General features: G+C 37.3%; 1 pseudogene; it reads left to right on the top strand.

The window, feature by feature from the left end:
* Window positions 1-12770: 12770 nt before the first annotated feature.
* On the top strand, window positions 12771-14465 carry LOC114209803 (ubiquitin carboxyl-terminal hydrolase 39 pseudogene; annotated as a pseudogene).
* The last annotated feature ends 4338 nt before the right edge of the window (window positions 14466-18803 follow it).

Raw genomic sequence — 18803 nt, 5'->3', positions numbered from 1 at the left:
AACTGGTTAGCTTCTGTAGCTATATCTTTGTGTGAGTGTGTGTGAGTGTGTGTGTGTGAATTCACAAAATAAAATGATAGGAAAGGCAACAAATCTGGAAAAGAGGAATTCAAATTTAAAAAGAAGTAAAGTCAAATTTGCTGCCCTGGTTGACTGTAAGGTATTCATGAGAATGGAAACATGAAGTCAGGGGTTAATCTAACCATAACTGAAAATTTTATTGCACTAGGTGCCAAAATACTGGATTTCCAATGAGTCTTCTGTCTGAAAGAGAATTGCCAGATAAGAGGGACACAGCTAAATTGGCTGTTGCTTGATAAACAACAAATGATGTTTTTTTAGTAATGGTGTTTTTTAGTATCAGTATATCTTAAATATTACAAGGGACATCCTTATACTATAAAATCATAGTTTATCTGAATTCCAAATATAAGTGAGAGTTCTATATATTAATTTGCAAAATGGGGCAACCCTACCTGTCTACCCTTTCTATTAGGCCAGAGCTTGCTAGGTTTGCTTGATTCTAGATCAGTTGTAGTACCAATGTATTTATTTTTCAAAAAGATATTTATTTATTTAATATTCTCTCTTATTCATAAAATGGCTTCTTTCTTATGACTTTTGTTGCAAAATCTCATACACTTTTAAAATAGAGCACGAGAAAACAATATGGGATAAGTAACTAAAAATATTAATCGTATGTCAAAATAAGATGTTGTCAATGTTTTTAATTATCCTGACATCCCTTCATAATAACAGTTTATAAAAAAACAAGGAAAAGTATTTGAGCACATCCAGTGACAACAAGGTGAAGAGACAACACCTGAACGGATTCTCTAGTCGACATTCTTATCTTTCTTTACCTAACCCTTGGAAATCTAGACCCATACAACTGTCCCCTCGCAAGGCCAGTGTCCTTCCTGGCAACACTAAGCAGAGTTAGCACAACACCCCTGTGATTGACCTTGGGTTATCTCTACTAAGTTGCCATCCAGCAAATAGTTCTCCTAAAACTCGTAATGTTGCACAGTAGTAATGTGAAGAACACAAATGACACTTAGAAACTCCTTTCAGTAAAAGTGAATTAAAATACAGGACTCAAATCCAGAGCGTGAGTTAAGAGAACTCTTAACCCCCTATAAATCTAGGGAGTATATTCAATAAGTTATAGGGGCCACCATTTACATTCATCAAGATACATTGAAAACAATTCATAACTGTGTGTCAGGGATTTGTACTGAAGTCTGAAATAGAAAACTAGGAAATCTTTATATCTCTGAAGATTTTTATTTTAAAGCATTAACAGCGAAAACCTGTACCTTCTAGCTGCCCCAAAGTTGAGGAATACTTATTTTAAATTCTATCAAAGTATAGTTGACATACAATCTTATATTAGTTTCAGGTGTATAGCATAGTGAAGTGAAAGTTCTATACATTACACCATGCTCACCATAAGTGGAGTTACCGCCTGTTACCATACCCTATTAGAATATTATTGACCTTATTCTCTATGCTGTACTTTTCATTCCCATGACTTATTTATTGGATAACTGAAAGTTTGTATGTATTAATCCCCTTCACCTAGCCAAATTAGTATTATAGACTCCTTAAAAATTAAGAATTTACCCCAAAAAAGTGCTTAATTAAGAGTAGCCTATAAGAAAATTCAGAATGCAAAATTGCATTTGATTATTAAATGTAGACTTATATATGATAAAGCAAGTTCTGAAAGAGATTATGGGCCAAAAAAGCTACATTTACTGAAGTTACAGAAGTGCAGTTAAATGCAATTTAAATCTTATATTTAAAGTTCCAGCAATGTATTATCATATTAGTTTTTTAATTATAATTAAATTTTGAATTATTTTTTCATGCCGCAGGGAATATTTCTGGAAACTACATTCATATACCAAATATTACCTTAAAACAAAACAGTGGCGTCTCAAATCCACTTCAGACCTATTTTTATCTTTTATGTATCATGAAAATTTGGCACAAATATCCTTTGAAATGTACAGTTTTTGTGTCTGTTCTATGTACCATACATGAGAGTCACAACCATGCTTCATTAGACTCATAAATAAACAAGAAATCTGAAAACACTATCATTTTATCTTACATATTTTAACTAAACAAACCAAAAATCTCACATTAGTTGCACCAGAAAATCTGGGACCAAGTGTTTGTACCTAGAGGGTAAAAGAGCATTCCTAATAATTATTTTCTGAAGAATGTTGTCAGACTTTGACACAATAGAGCTAATAGCACTAGAACCACAAATAAACGCAGCAAAACAATGATTTTGAAATCACAGCAACATTTGCAATTTAAAAGATGTATTCTTATAATCTCTATGAGACAAAATACACTATCGAACTGACAATAGTGCATGTGACACCGGAAAAGGTGTTCTAGAAAATTTAAGTGCACTGGAGAGCTAAAATGGCAATTTATTCTACCAGACTTAAAGTAAGGGGTCCAATAGGGAGAAGTGCAAGCTTTGATCTGCAGCAAATCTTAGGGCAGTGCTGGGTTGATGTTTCTCAAGCAGATAGATAGTCACTTGTTGGTGTCATCATCTATGCTCAGGGAGGCTGTGCACCTTTCTCTAGAGGTAGGCACCTTTCTAAACATTAAATCGCTCAAGGTGGGGTGTTGGGGGAGAGAAGGTACCACCTAGATGATCTTTATGAGTTGGCAATTTCTGAGTTGAAGGTTTCTATCCCACTCATTTTTTTACTCCCTCTGTATGGAACTTAAGGAATCAAAAAGTCTACACGTTTTGTCTGTCTGAGGTCTCTGATGATTCTTTCTCATTCTCTGATGACAAAGTAGAGTTTTGCTCCATAATTTCTAAACCTAAGTAGTTTTCTCTTTTATCATACTAATCTTTAGAAGGCATTGCTTCTCGGGCACCATTTTTTAATTTTTTTTATTTTCTTAAAGATTTTTTTTATTTATTTGAGAGAGAGAATGAGATAGAGAGAGAGCATGAGAGGGGAGAGGGTCAGAGGGAGAAGTAGACTCCCCGCTGAGCAGGGAGCCCAATGCAGGACTCGATCCCGGGACTCCAGGATCATGACCTGAGCCGAAGGCAGTCACTTAACCAACTAAGCCACCCAGGCACCCGGGCACCATTTTTTTTAAAACATAGCTTCAAAAATGCCATGTGGGAGCCAGAGCATAGTTATCCAATGATTCAAATTCACACCAGTAGGATAAAACTGTTTTGTGTCTTTATAGCAGTGGTGGTCACATGAATCTACACGTGTGATAAAATAACAGAGCTATAAACATTGCACCAGTGTCAATTTCCTCGTTTTGATATTGTAGAACTATCTAAATTGTAACCATTGGGGGAACCATGTGAAGGGCACATGGGATCTTCATGCCTTATCTTTGCAACTTCCTATGAATCTAAAATTATTAAAAATTCAAAGTTAAAAATAATCACACTACGTAATTTTATTTCTTTATAAATATTATGACTTTGGCGTTTTCTCCTTCAAGGTAGCCTCCTCCCCCCTACCACAGGAAGGTGGGGAAACAGAATGAAACAGAGAAACAGTTAATTTCTGATGAAAATAGAAAGATACTTGAGACTCAAAAGACAAAGGGGGAAAAATAGACTAGAAAGTGGCTTAGACAAATAAGAATTTTAAAGTGAAAAATGAGAGGAAAAATAACTTGAGAAACAAAGACACATATGTATTTTGAAAATTCAGAGAAGTTAGAATTTCAGAATTAGTAATGTCCTGAGTTCATCTAGTACATTTGCCCCACAAGAGCAAAGTTGTAGCATTGTTCCAATGAGAAATAATGCCTATTTAGTAAATGAAAACCTGAAAGTCAATGGGCAGGCTTGGAGTTCAGGAAACTGGTAGATCAAAGCTAGATTTTGAAAAAATAAAATAGAAATAAATGATGTACCTAATTTTGAATAATAGAAAGTCAAATAAGCCTAAATTCAAATGCTGGTGCCTTACTGTATAATCTTAGGCACATTACATAATGTCTTCATACCTCATCTATAAAACTGGGTAAGGACACCAACTTTTTCCTATGATAATGTGAAAATTGAGAATGTGTTGAACATGCATGCCTATATATTAGATATATTAAATATATAATATAATAGATATATTAAATGCATGTGATAGATACAAGGTACTCTAACTAGGGTCATTTAGAGCAATGCTTCCCAAATCCTATCATTACTTATTGCCTCACAATGTAGATTGCTGTCCTGCAAATAAACAAATGAAACAAAATAAGCAAACACACATACAACTGTTATCTTAATTATAAAAGAACATATTATGTTCCTCTCCTGAATTTTCACCACTTGAACTAGCATATTAAAATTCCTGGAGTCAATAATATTTGTTGCTTAAACACATATTTCCTGAACTTATTTAATGACCCCACTGTTTAAAGAAGGCTTTATTCCATCTTGTGGGGCACTGCCCTTGTTCAAATGGCCCAGAGAGATCGTCTAGGACCGAGGTTTTTCAAACACTTTCAGCAACAGGATTCTTTCATTTTTTTTCTAACTCCACTATATAAAATATACAAAGGTGATGAATACTTTCTTCAGGCGGTAAAAATCTTCATTATTTGATAGAATATACTTTAGTGTTTGCAGAATCCCTAAAGCAACTCAAACCTGTCAGGAAAACAGTTTGAAAATCCTGAGAGGATGTATCCTTGTGTTTCAGAAAAAGAATTCATCTCCATCAGTTATTCTCAAACTGAGGATCACAGACACATTCTCTGAAAGGCTTTTTAAATCATATTATTTTCATTTTAACTACTCCTTAAGAAAGTCAAATATCCTGAATGAACTTTGCAGCCATCTTACCACTAGGTGCCCATGTGTACCTTTGACAGCACACATTCTCCTACGGAATCAATGTTTAACTTCAGATCCTCTCAGAATTCTGGCAGATGTTTTTCTTTGCTTAAAAGGAAAAGCTGTTCCTTTTAAATGTAAGGAAATGTTATATAAACTATTTTGGAAAATGTTTTTCTCCCATTTTTTAAATGATCAAAAGGAAAAAGATTCCTTCTCACATTAGGAAAATATTAACAATGAAACATTTAGTATTTTCCATCATCTATCACATTTCCTTTTTATATGCTTACAATTGCCCTATTTCTCTGTTCATAGGGTGCTCATATACATCCTTTGGCTCCCTCCAACCCCGTAGCATAGTCAAAAATATTTGTGCTCCATGAAAAAGAAAAAAAAATCTATGCTCCAGAACTCGCTTGAATATAATTTTTCTTCTCTTATTCCAATCAAATATCCCTTTTGGTCACAGTACCTATCTCCCAGATTTTAAAAGAATGAAGTTGATTCATACTTAGAACATTGAAACCAGGGGACAACAAAACTTGGTCCTTGATGTATCATAGGTCTTACAATCTCCTCCAGGAAAAGAATGGAAAAACACTCTGCATATATTTACACACTGGGGAAAGTGTCATGAAGGAAATAAAGGATATACATTTGATGTAGTGATAGAAAACCCCAGAAAAAAATTAGTTCAGACTTTATTCTCAGAGCCATGGCAATCTCTTGAAGGAATTTTTGTAGGAAAATCAGGTAATAAAATAATCTTTAAAAAGTAACTTTGGGGAGTGCCTAGGTGGCTCAGTCGGTTGAGCACCCAGTTCTTGATTTCAGCTCAGGTCATGATCTTAGGGTCCTGAGATCAAGCCCCACATCAGGCTCCATGCTCAGTGGGGAGTCTGCTTGAGGATTATCTCTTCCTTTCCCTCTCCTCCTCTCTCCACCTTCCCTCTCTCCCCCTCCCTCTCTCTCTTTAAATAAATAAATAAATCTTTAAAGAAAAGCAATTTTGGCTGCTGTGTGAAAAACAGATTGGAAGAAGACATTAGTAAAAGAGAAGACCAGTAATAGAGCTTTTGAAATTTTCTAGGCAAGAGGTAATGGTGAATTGGACTAAGATGGTGGAAACAGGTAAAAATTTGAATGCAAAAACAGTAAAAACTTGCACATATATTTTACGCATGGGGTAAGCAGAGGGAAAGATCAATGGTGACTCTAGATTTACGGCATGACTCAGATAGTCCTTCCAGTTACGGAGAAAGAGAAGACTGGCAAAGGAATAAATTTTAGATGGGGTTAAGGAATCAAATGTTTGATTGTGGATATGCTAAGTTCACTACACCTATAAATAGCCTACCCAAGAGGAGGTTTTATATAAAACTTATATGGTTGATTATAACAGAAAACATTTAGATTCAACATATAAGTTTAAGAGATTTTATCATATAAATGATTTTTAAACCCATGAAAAATGATGTTCTTATGAGAAGGAAAGACCCATTACCGAGTCCTGGAAACCTTCAATATTTAGTTTGGATAAGGAAGAACAAGAAAAAGAGGCCAGCAAAAGAGGAAGAAAAGCCAGAAAATGATCTGTCACAGAGGTAAAGGGGGTAGGACAAAGAAGTTTCCAGAAGAAGAAAGTGGGAAATTATGGTAAATGTCACTTAGGCACCAAGATGAAAACCGACCTGTGATCACGAGTGTTACAGTGACATTGAAAGAGCATTCCATGGAATATGTGGCTAAAAGACCAATGGGAGACTTAAAAGCTTAGAAACTGAAAATCACAATTTCCTAGACTCTTCAGAGAACTGAGGTTACCACAGCTCTAATGTCTGAAGCAACAGGCACATCCTGAGCATACTGAAGATTTGTTTACATGGAATCCATGAGCTGGTAGAACAATTAAGTGGTAATTACAGAATTCCTAGAGGCTGGGTCTGAGCTACTATGAGACTGAGAAACTCCAGGGGACTGAAGTCATGGGAGGACCCTACATTTTTGCAAATTTTCCCTCCAGAAACCTCAGTAGATCCTCGGGGTGAGGAACTGAGAAAGATCCCCTCATGGCTCTGGAGTGGAAGAATAGTCACTGTGAGATACTCTTAGACTCTTCTCACTAACAAAAACCCAATCTCCAAGTAGGAGGAACCCCTCAGAGGGTAATTCTGAAATCTTATTCCAGCGAGAGGAAAGGAATTCTGCCTCACCCCTGCCAGTTCCAGGCTTCTTGTCTCACCTAAGAAAAAAGAAAATCAAAAACAAATGGAAATATAGTCATCAGGGGCTGGGCTTCAAGGAAACAGGGAATGCTACTGCCATAGAAGGAAGTGGGAAATAAGAGATAAGGTGGAGCCTGGAAAAGCTATAGAAACATTTGTGAAGAACCAACTGAGACATGGGACCAAGACTGAGACTTAATCTGTGCACCACAACATCAACAAGATTTCATAATATTAATAGAGAGCTAGAAGAGCTGTAAAAGGCACAGGCTTTATCCGAGGAACAGTAAAAAGGGAAGCCACAATGCCATGAAGAGAAAGGAAAACAAAATGATAGAGGAATTTGAAACCTTTGGTACCTCTGGCCACAACAAACCTTAAACTCAGCTCAACTTCTAAACAGATTAGCATAAATCCTTGCACTAAATGTCTGTGTCACTTAGTACCTATTACCCAGTAAAATTTGATGTCCAGATTTCAATAAAAAATTATGGGGCATACCAAAAGACAAGAAAAAACACAATCTGAAGTTTCAGGGCAATTATCAGAAACAGACTCAGATAAAACACTGATATGGGAACAAAAATAACTTAAAAGTAACCATGATTAATATGTATATGTTAAGTATGCTAATGGAAAAAATAGAAAGTATGCAAGACCCACCAGTAATACCAGTAAAAAGAAGGAAACTATAGAAAATAAACTAAAAATGAAAGACACAGTAACTGAAATAAAGAATGCCTTTGATGCATTCATTAGTGAACTCGACACAGGTGAGAAAATAATTTGAATTTAGAGATCATTCAATCAAAATTTTACAAAATGAAATGGAAGGAGAAAAATACCAGGAGAAGAAAGAATAGAGTAGCAGAAATCTTTGAAGTAATAGTGGTTGAAATCTTTCCAGTATCAATTGAGAGATACCACACCCCCAATCTAGGAAGGTCAGAAAACAAAAGAGGTTAAATTAAAAAAAAAAAAAAAAGGTATGTCTCAAACTTCAGAAAACCTAAGACAAAGATAAAATCTTAAAAGAAGTCAGAAAGAAAATATACCTTACACATCAAGAACAAGGACAAAATTTACATTGGCCTTCTCTTCAGAAATCACACAAGAGAAGAGTGGAATGAAATATTTAAATTATTGAAGGAGGGAAAACCCACTGAACTAAAATTATACATGCAGTGAAATAAATCTTCAAAAGTGAAATAGAAAAAAAAAACTTTCTCAGATACACAAAAACTGAAAAAGTTAATTGCCAGTAGACTCATCTTGAATAAAATATTAAAAGCAGTTCTTCAGGCAGAAAGAAATCTAGGTCAAAAACATGGATCTATGTAATGAAAGGAGAGCACTTGAGAGGTAATAAATTAAAATATATATATATTTGTTATTTTTTATTCACAATTAAAAGATAATTTTAATACAACAATAGTAACCATGTATTGGGAGATTATAACATATGAATAAAAGAAATGAAAGACAGCAACATCAGAAGGAGCAGATATGAAATATGAAAATACTCTTATAGGTTAATAATATTAAAAGCTCAATTAAAAGCAGAGGGGCAGAAAAAGACATAAAGAACATATGCAGTGAATAGAAACATTTATAAAGGTGATAGATTTCAATCTAGCTATATCGATAATCACTATCATTTGTGAATGGTTTCAAAACACTGGTTTAAAGACAGAGATTATCTTTTGATTTAAAACAACAAAAGCAAGAAGACCCAAATCTATGCTGCCTATAAGAAACCCATTTTAAATGTAAAGATTCAGATGAAAAGTAAAAGAATGGAGAAGTTTATACCAACCTAACACTTGCCATAAGAAACCAAGAATCGCTGTATTTTTTTTTAAGATTTATTTATTTATTTATTTATTTGAAAGAGAGAGACAAAACATGAGCAGTAGGATCAGAGGGAGAGGAAAGAGAATCTCAGCCAAAGTCTGCGCTGAGCATGGAGCCAACGTGGGGCTCGATCCCACCACCCTGAGACTACAACCTGAGCTGAAACCAAGAGTCAGATGCCTAACTGACTATGCCACCCAGGCACCCAGCAGTTGCTGTATTAATTTCAAACAAAGCAGACTTCAGAGTAAGGAAAGTTATGAGGGATAAAGAAGGACATTACATAAGGATAAAGAGAGGACACTACTCCAAGAAGACATAACAATCCCAAATACGTATGTACATAAGAACAGATCATCTCCATACATGAAACAAAAGTAAAAGAACCGAAAGGAGAAACAGACAAATCCGTGTGGGAGTCTTCAACATCTCTCATAGAGAGTACCCCCAGATAGAAAGTAAGTAAGGATAAAAAAAGAAGAAGAAGAAGAAGATAGCAGGAAGGGGAAAATGAAGGGCGGGAAATATGAAGGGAAGACAAACCATGAGAGACTATGGATCTGAGAAACAAACTGAGGGTTCTAGAGGGGAGGGGGGTGGGGGGATGGGTTGGCCTGGTGATGGGTATTAAAGAGGGCACGTATTGATTGGAGCACTGGGTGTTATACGCAAACAATGAATCATGGAACACTACATCAAAAACTAATGATGTAGTGTATGGTGATTAACATAATAAATTTTTTTTTTTAAATCTCAAAAAAAACTAATGGTGTACTATATGGTGACTAACATAACATAATAAAAAAATAAACAAAAGTAAACTCTGGTACTTCTTAACATATACAAAAATAAATAAAAGAAAGTAAGTAAGGATAGATAACTTGAACAACAGGGTAGCAATATCAATCAACATGATCTGATTGATGTTTGTAGAATACTCCATCCAAAACAGTGGAATACAAATGGAACATTCCCCAAGATAGAAACACACCATAACAAATTTAAAGGAATGAAAACCATATAAAGTATGTTCTCAGACTTCAACAGAATTAAACTAGAAATCAATAACAGAAAAAGAACTGGAATATTATTTTTAATATTTGGAAACTATACCATGTATTGCTACATAATGTATGGATTAAAGAAGGTCTTAAGATCAATTACAAAATATTTTGAACTACATAAAAATAAAAACACCACTTTTAGTTTGAAGATGTAATGAAAACAATGTTTAGAGGGAAATTTACAGTATTAAACGCATGTGTTGGAAAAAATATCTAAAATCAATAAGCTAAGTTTCCCTTTTAGATAACTAGATAAGGGAGAGCAAATTAAGCCTTCAGCAAGCAGAACTCAGGATATCATAAATATTGGAGCAGGAACCAACAAAACTGAAAACAGGAAAACGATGATGAAAGTCAACAAAACAAAAACTGGTTCTTTGAAAAGTTCATAAAATTAATAAATGTCTTGACAGGCTAATGAAGAAAAAGGAGGAAAGACACAAATATTGATATCAGAAGTGAAAGAAGTGGTAAAGGCTAGTGATCCCTTCGTTCGGGAATCAGGAGTATTAGAAATAGCTTTGTGCCACAAATCTGATAGTTTAGATGAAATGAATCCATTTTTTTGGACAACATGATCTACCAAAATTCATCCAAATGAAAATAGAAAACTTAGTCTTACATCTTTTAACAAAGTTATCTTAACATTTAAAAAAACTAAAAACAAATGAAATCCACCATGCCCACATGTTTTCTCAAATGAATCCTAATAAATGATTAAGGAAAAATAATACCTATTCTCTACAGTCTCCTCCAGAAACAATAGAAGAGGAAGGAACACTTCCCAAACCATTTCATGAAACCAACAGTAGCCTAATACCAAAACCAGATAAAAAAAAATTACAAGAAAAGAATATTGCAGACCAGTATCTCTTATGAAGGTAGTTGTAAACATTCTCGAGAAAACAATAGCAAATCAAATTCAACAACATGTAAAAAGAATTATATCCCAGGTATGCAAGGCTGGTTCAGCATTCAAAAATTCAATTAGTGTAACCCACCATACTAACAGCCTAAGAAGAAAAATCCCATGATCATATCAATAAATATAGTAAAAGCATTTGACAAAATCCAACACCTATTCATGGCAAAAACCCTTAGCAAACTAGAAATAAAGGGAAGCTTTCTCAACTTGACAAAAGACATTTACAAAAAATTCCTACAGTTATATTGTACTTAATAATAAGAAATGGGATGCTTCCCCCCAAGATTAGAAAGGAGGCAAGGATGTCCTCTCTCACCACTTCACCATCTTACTGGAAGTTCTAGTAGCACAGTAAGACAAGGAAAACAAATAAGAACCTAACAGGTTGGAAGAAATAAATAAAACTGTCTCTGTCGTTCTAGGTAAAAAAAAAAAAAAAAAAAAATCTCCCCCAAAGTCAACAAAAATATCCCGGAAGCCAGTAAAGCAAGGTCACAAAATAGAAGATGAATGAATAAAAGTTGATTCCTTTCCTATATACCGGCAATAGAATGTTACAATTTGGAATTTGAAAATAAAACAAAATGTACAACACATTAGCACCCACCTCAAAAAGAAATACTTAGGTATGAGTCTAACAAAATGTGTGCAGGATAAACATGTGAAAAATTATAAAACTTGGTAAAATAAATCAAAGATGTAAGTAGTTTCAGAAATGAGTAGAGACTATAAGACTATAGACAGAAGAAGCTATACATAAACAATGTACTCTAGTTGATAAAGTTATTCATTGTAGGGATATGAATTAACCATTTAAAACCACTGTACATGTATACAGGTATTGAACAAATAAACAAACAGATGTAGGATGATGGGAGCCAAGTGTCTCACATCAGAGTGGGATATTACAGGTAAGCAAGGGAGGAGGGCTAGAATAAAATGCGGTCCTGGATTGGAGTCAGAGTTACCAGTATAAATTCATGTTTCTTTAATATAGGTACAGATAAATACATATAGAAGTAATAATAGATTCATGTGTGTTTACATGGATTAGAATGTACATATTTATTTCCTAGTGCTATCTGCTAAGAAAGCCTAGGAGAAATGACACACCAGTAACAAAAAGCAAAGCCACCCCTCTAATCCTGGTTTCTAATACCATTCTCTAATAAAAGGAACCAGGGCTCATTGGAGAAATGGCTGGTGCTAAGATTGGGGCAGGAAATACACAAGATGAGACTGGAACAACTTGTAACTCCAGAAAGTAGGGAAATGCTCAAAAAACAAAAACAAAAAACATTGGGGCTATGCCAAAAGAACACAGGAGCCAACTGAAAGATTTCCTGATGGCCAAAGCACAAATAATTCTAGCAACAAAAAAACCTAAAAGTATTGGAAGTTAGCTTATGGAATAAACAATCATAAGTCCACACTGACATAAAAAAATGATAGAGATAAATACGTGGGAAAGAAGAGACAAATTGTCCATTCAAAAGTTCCCAAATAATTTATATAGCTATTTCCCTTCAAGAAAATACATTATTCCCCAACCCTTAATTGTACATAGAGACTATGAAGAAGCTACGAAGCTACAAGGGCAAAATTCTTTAACCATTTCCTGGGAATATGGGATGTCTGGGTGGCTCAGTGGGTTAAACGTATGCCTTTGGCTCAGGTCATCCTCCCAGGGTCCTGGGATCAAGCCCTATGCCAGTTTCCCTGCTCAGTGGGGAGTCTGCTTCTCCCTCTTCCTCTGCCCCTTTCCCCTATCCCCTGCTCCTGCACTTTTTCTCTCTCTCAAATAAATAAAATCTTTTTAAAAAATTCCTGGGAATAGAGTAGTGGCGATGTCTGGTCGGTCCAAGCGTGAATCTCGTGGTTCTACCCGCAGGAAGCACAAGCGGGAGCGAGATCGGGAGCGGGAAGCCGAGGCGCCGAGCTCCCGAGGCAGCCCCATGCGTGTGAAGCGGGAGGTCGAGCCGGTGAGCGGGAGGGAGGCCCCGACGCCCGTGATCCCGGCTGTGCGGGTGAAGCGGGAGCGCGAGGCCGGCGAGGACTCTGAGCCTGAGCGGGAGGTGCGAGCAAAGAATGGCCGCGTGGTTTCCGAGGACCGGAGGAGCCGCCATTGCCCATACCTGGATACCATTAACAGGAGTGTGCTGGACTTTGAGAAACTGTGTTCCATCTCCCTCTCACGTATCAATGCATATGCCTGTCTCGTGTGTGGCAAGTACTTTCAGGGCCGGGGTTTGAAGTCTCATGCCTACATTCACAGCGTCCAGTTTAGCCACCATGTCTTCCTCAACCTCCACACCCTCAAATTCTACTGCCTTCCAGACAACCATGAGATCATCGATTCCTCGCTGGAGGATATCACATATGTGTTGAAGCCCACTTTCACAAAGCAGCAGATTGCAAACTTGGACAAGCAAGCCAAATTGTCCCGGGCATATGATGGTACCACTTACCTGCCAGGCATCGTGGGCCTGAATAACATAAAGGCCAACGACCATGCCAATGCTGTCCTTCAGGCTTTGTCTAATGTTCCTCCTCTCCGGAACTACTTCCTGGAAGAAGACAATTATAAGAACATCAAGCGTCCTCCGGGGGATATCATGTTCTTGTTGGTCCAGAGTTTTGGGGAGCTGATGAGAAAGCTCTGGAACCCTCGAAATTTCAAGGCACATGTCTCTCCCCATGAGATGCTTCAGGCTGTTGTCCTTTGCAGGAGGAAGACCTTTCAGATCACCAAGCAAGGGGATGGAGTTGACTTTCTGTCCTGGTTTCCGAATGCTCTACACTCAGCGCTGGGGGGCACAAAGAAGAAAAAGAAGACTATTGTGACTGATGTTTTCCAGGGGTCCCTAAGGATCTTCACTAAAAAGCTTCCTCATCCTGATCTGCCCGCGGAAGAAAAAGAACAGCTGCTGCACAATGACGAGTACCAGGAGACAATGGTGGAGTCCACCTTCATGTACCTGACTCTGGATCTCCCTACCGCTCCCCTCTACAAGGACGAGAAAGAGCAGCTCATTATCCCTCAGGTGCCGCTCTTCAACATCCTGGCCAAGTTCAGCGGCATTACGGAGAAGGAATATAAGACCTACAAGGAGAACTTTCTAAAACGCTTCCAGCTCACCAAGCTTCCTCCATATTTCATCTTTTGTGTTAAGAGATTCACTAAAAACAATTTCTTTGTGGAGAAGAATCCAACTATTGTCAACTTTCCTATTACAAATGTGGATCTGAAAGAGCACTTGTCTGAGGAAGTACAAGCAGTGCATAAGAATACCACCTACAACCTCATTGCCAACATTGCCCATGACGGCAAGCCCTCGGAGGGCTCCTACCGGATCCATGTGCTCCATCATGGGACGGGCAAATGGTTTGAATTACAAGACCTGCAGGTGACTGACATCCTTCCCCAGATGATCACGCTCTCGGAGGCTTACATTCAGATTTGGAAGAGGCGAGATAATGATGAAACCAACCGGCAGGGGGCTTGAAGGAGGAGTTTAGGGTTTTGCTCCCCAGGGCTTTGGCTGAAGATGTAATAATAGCAAAGTTGTAGCTGACCATGGGCTGGCTGGCACATTCCCTGAGCCAACCCGTTTTGTGGGTTCGGGTTCACACCAGGGCATCAGAGGGGCCCACCCGTCTGGGATGGCTCTGCACCCTCACCCAGCTCTTCTGAGATCAGTTGATTATAGATTGATGCTCCTTTCTCCCTCCTGTCGAGCTCCCCTCTAGTTTCAGCAGGCCAGAACTCCTTAATAGATGTATATAATATCTTTCTGGGCATCTGGGAGTATCTGAAGGGCAAGATGATGTCTTTTACACATCAGAGCCTCAGGATTCTAGGAATAAGAGCATGAAGCCAGTAATATCCTTCTTCCATCGTAGGTGTTTTTCCTGCGGTTCACTTCATTTCCTGATGTGTATTTTGGAATGGATTAAATGTTTTCCTGTTTTTAAACCAAAAAAAAAAAAAAAAATCCTGGGAATAAATAAGGTTGACATTGCTGTGGGGAAGAGAAGTCTGCCTACAACAGAAAGTAATCTGAAAATACATTAAAAAGCACACATCATAATTGAGATAGGTTCACTCAAGTCATCCAAGGATCTTTTAGGATTTGCTATTATATATCTCAATGTAACTTACCAAATTGATCAGCAAAAGAAAATAAATGTTATTGCCTTAGTAAATGTAAAAAAGAATATGATAAATTTCAACATGTATCTGGATCACAACTCTTAGAATGTTAGAAATAAAAGAAAATTTCTTAACTTGATGAAGATCATATTTCAAATATCTGTATCAAGTATCATTCTTCTAATGGAGACTTAAGACAAATATCAAAGATGTGTCCTATTACGCTATTGTTAAAGATAGTTCTAGATAGCTTAACAAACACAGTGAAATAATAAGTGGTACAAATATTGAGAGGTACTATAAAAATTTTATTTACAGAATCTGTGTTTACTTATATGGAAAAATCTAAATAATCACAGAACAGTGCAAGAATTTATAAGCAAAGTTTACTACATTTGCCAGACACAAACTCAAAAAAATAAAATGCATCACTATGTCAGCTATAATCACTTAGGAAGTAGATACTAAGCATAATTATAGATCTGTAAGTTACCTAAGAATTAAAATAACGTGGAAGTCATAACATATTTGTATTTTTTAATCTTATTAGCAGACATCTGAGAAACATAAATATAAAAGCAAAGAGAGGAGACTCCCCTAATTAGAATTAAATGTACTGAAAAGTCACTGACATCAACACCAAAGAACTAGAAAAACTAAACAATTTCAGGTGACATTATGCAGGCCCAGGTCAAAACCAAATGAAGCAGAATAGATACATTGTCATATATCAGTGATCTGATTTGAGTTTGTGTCTAGGAAATGTGATGCATAACAAAGAGGTTCTATAATCAGTTAAGCAGGGGAGAAGATTGATGACCAGAAGGTAATGGGAATCTGACGTATCGTGGGGAGAAAAAAAACATATAATACAAACATTTAAACTTACATCAAATGTATACTTTAAAAAATCAAATTAAAATTAAAATAAGTAAAAAAATAAAAATTGTTTCTCTTTCCAGTTTTCTAACAAGCTCCCAGGTAAGGCTGATCCTGCTGGTCCATGATCTACACTTTAAGAAGCAAGAATATGGGAAAGTATCAGTAACCTCATGTGGTGGCTTTAAATCATATCAAATTAGCGGCATTGAGGTCTTTCCCAGAATCTCATCCTCTGTTCGGTTCTGAGTTAGGATTGGCTATAAGAGAAATGATATAGAAGGCAGAGTCAAAAATTAGCTCTCTTGACTCTGAAAAGGTTCATGTAATGTCAAGTGTGGGTACAGCTCATGCATGTTGCTACCACCAGCTGGCTTCCCTGGTTGGTAGGTGGCTGCGGTCAGGTCTTGCAGCTCCCGTTGGGTCTCTTCATCCTGCTTCTCCAAATCATGGGCCAGGTTTGCATGTGGTTGTATGGTAGACTGCATCTGCATCATTACCCATGCCATCCAAGTTGGAGGCATGGAGGCAGTGCGTGAGCCGTGTGGTAGACTCCAGGTCATCCACACGGGTGACAGTTTTTCCTGCTTTCCCCTACTTTACGTCCATCACCTCTTCTGACTGTTGACCCAGAGCATGTCAGGTCCAGCTCCTGAAGTAGGGGCAACGGACTTACACAGAATGTTTAACCAGCTCATGGCAGGATGGCATGTGGTCAAATCTCCCCATTCACTATGTAGGGATTCTGCTGCTCTGCCCAAGCCCAAAGTAACACACCTTCAGGCTGTTGGCAGTGGGGAGATAATGTCTTTAAAAAGACCCTACACTAGAAAATGTGAATAAGTAATGATGGCTATATTCACATTAAAATCCAGCACTACTCATTGTAGGCAAAAATAACAGACAGATGTCCTTTAAGGAGAAGATTTTGCCAACTTCTAACCAGAGCACATCCACACTTGAGATATTCCAACATTTCAAAGAACTAATAAAAATTGACAAGAAGGAGACAGGAAACCAAGTAGAAAAGCGGTCAAGATATATGAAGAGGCAATTTGCTAGAGGAATAGCGAACAGGGTTTAAAAAGACACTTAAACTCACTGTAATTAGATACATTTTCTAAAAATGCAATGAGAGAATCCTTGATACCCAAAAGACGAGCAAAATTCAGCTAATACCATGTTGGGTTTTTTCCAAGTCTTGGAGGAAATGGGGATCCCCAGCACATGAAGTATAAACTGCTGAAGTCATTCCTGAGAGTTATCAGACTAGCACTTGATGAAATTAAATTTGCACCTCCTGTGTTACACCTTTGGGATTCTCACCGCCTCCTCCCCCACCCTCAACAATTCAGGTAGCGAAGGGACTGGGATGAAGATTTTCAGAGTAGCGTCAGGGAAGATGGGAGAGGGAGCAACGCCACAGCCTATCACTGTGGGACAGGATAAGGGAAATGTGGTGGATGACCCTTATAGAACATCATGCAGTTCTTAGAAGTAATTAACTCACTGCACCAGAAACAAACCTACAGAGAAAAGAAATGTTGAGTGCAAGATTTATAGTTTAACTCTGTTTGTGTGAGTTAAAATACAGATACAGAAAGTCATGCTGACCTATTTGTCTTCAGAAATATATAATCTACAGGCCCATAGTAAACATTTTAAAATGGGTTGCTTTTGAGGAAGAAAAAGGGGCAACGTGCTCGATGCTGAAGGGGGAAAAAAATCAAGGAAGAATATGATTAAATCCAGTACCTTTATCTGAGGTTCAAATAAAGGAGAACAAAGGAAAGAAAGAAGGGAGATGAGGAGAAGCCCTTTTAGACATTTGCAAAGTAATCTGAGAGCCTAATCCCTCTGGAGCTTCTACATTTTCCCCAGTAGTTTCCTGTTCTAATTCTCAGTCAACTCAGACTTTCCTGTATTCCCTTTCACACATCGATAGGTGGCAAATTGATTTGTGAGCACCTGGTCAAGCGTACAGCATCAAGCCAGCTTCCATCTTGTCTTGTTCTTATGGCTCATCCTATGATCATAAGGATCAACCCACTGCTTTGATCTCTGACACTTTGAAGAGATGGACTAAGGAAACTATTTTTTAATACCCAGAACATACAACTTCCAAATATGCACCTCTTCATTTTTTGACCTTTCCTTAGCCATTTTTCTTGTGGGCAAATGGTCATCCCACGGTTCAACATACCAGCATTGGTCTCCCAAACCACTCCAATCCCCACGTTCCCAAACACCCAATTGCTGCCATGGAAAGGTTTTCACTGATGAAATTAGGAAACGGCACCACTCTCTGACCAGAAAAGCATACTCACACCACAGGAAGGTAGCTTAATGTGTTGTTCATACAGACGTGGACTTCACAGGAGATCTGGAAAAGGATGTAGAATCAGTGAAAGACCTTCCTCCTTACCTTTAGATAAGCAAGCAAGCTTTGGTTCAGGCAGCATAGTATGGGGTGGTTAGCAATGTAAATTTCCAGAAGCAGTTGTTCCATAAACCTTGCATTAGTAGAAATGTCTCCCAGATTTTGGCAACAGATTTTTACGTTGTCTTTTTATACCTGGTTTGTGTTTGCAGAAGCTATTAGAGAGTATTACAGCATACTCGCCAAAGTCATTTTAAAAAGAACCTCGCTTTCTCTGATACTAATCATATAAGCTTTTAGTACAAGCTGTAAACCATAAATTTCTACCTCACTGCTTCTCTCTCTCTCTTTTTTTTTTTTTTTTTTTTCCTTTATAGCTTTCGGAGCACTAGGTCTTTTTTCAATACCTCTTTATTTCTTTTTTTTTTTTCCTTCTGAATCTCTTTTACTTTCTGCTATTTCGCAACT

This window comes from Eumetopias jubatus, unplaced genomic scaffold, assembly GCF_037043125.1.
Source record: "Eumetopias jubatus isolate StellerSeaLion01/CBP00866 unplaced genomic scaffold, mEumJub1_p1.0 scaffold_9, whole genome shotgun sequence".
Lineage (NCBI taxonomy): Eukaryota > Metazoa > Chordata > Mammalia > Carnivora > Otariidae > Eumetopias > Eumetopias jubatus.
The sequence above is the reverse complement of the archived record's forward strand: the minus strand, read 5'-3'. Positions and strand labels throughout refer to the sequence as shown.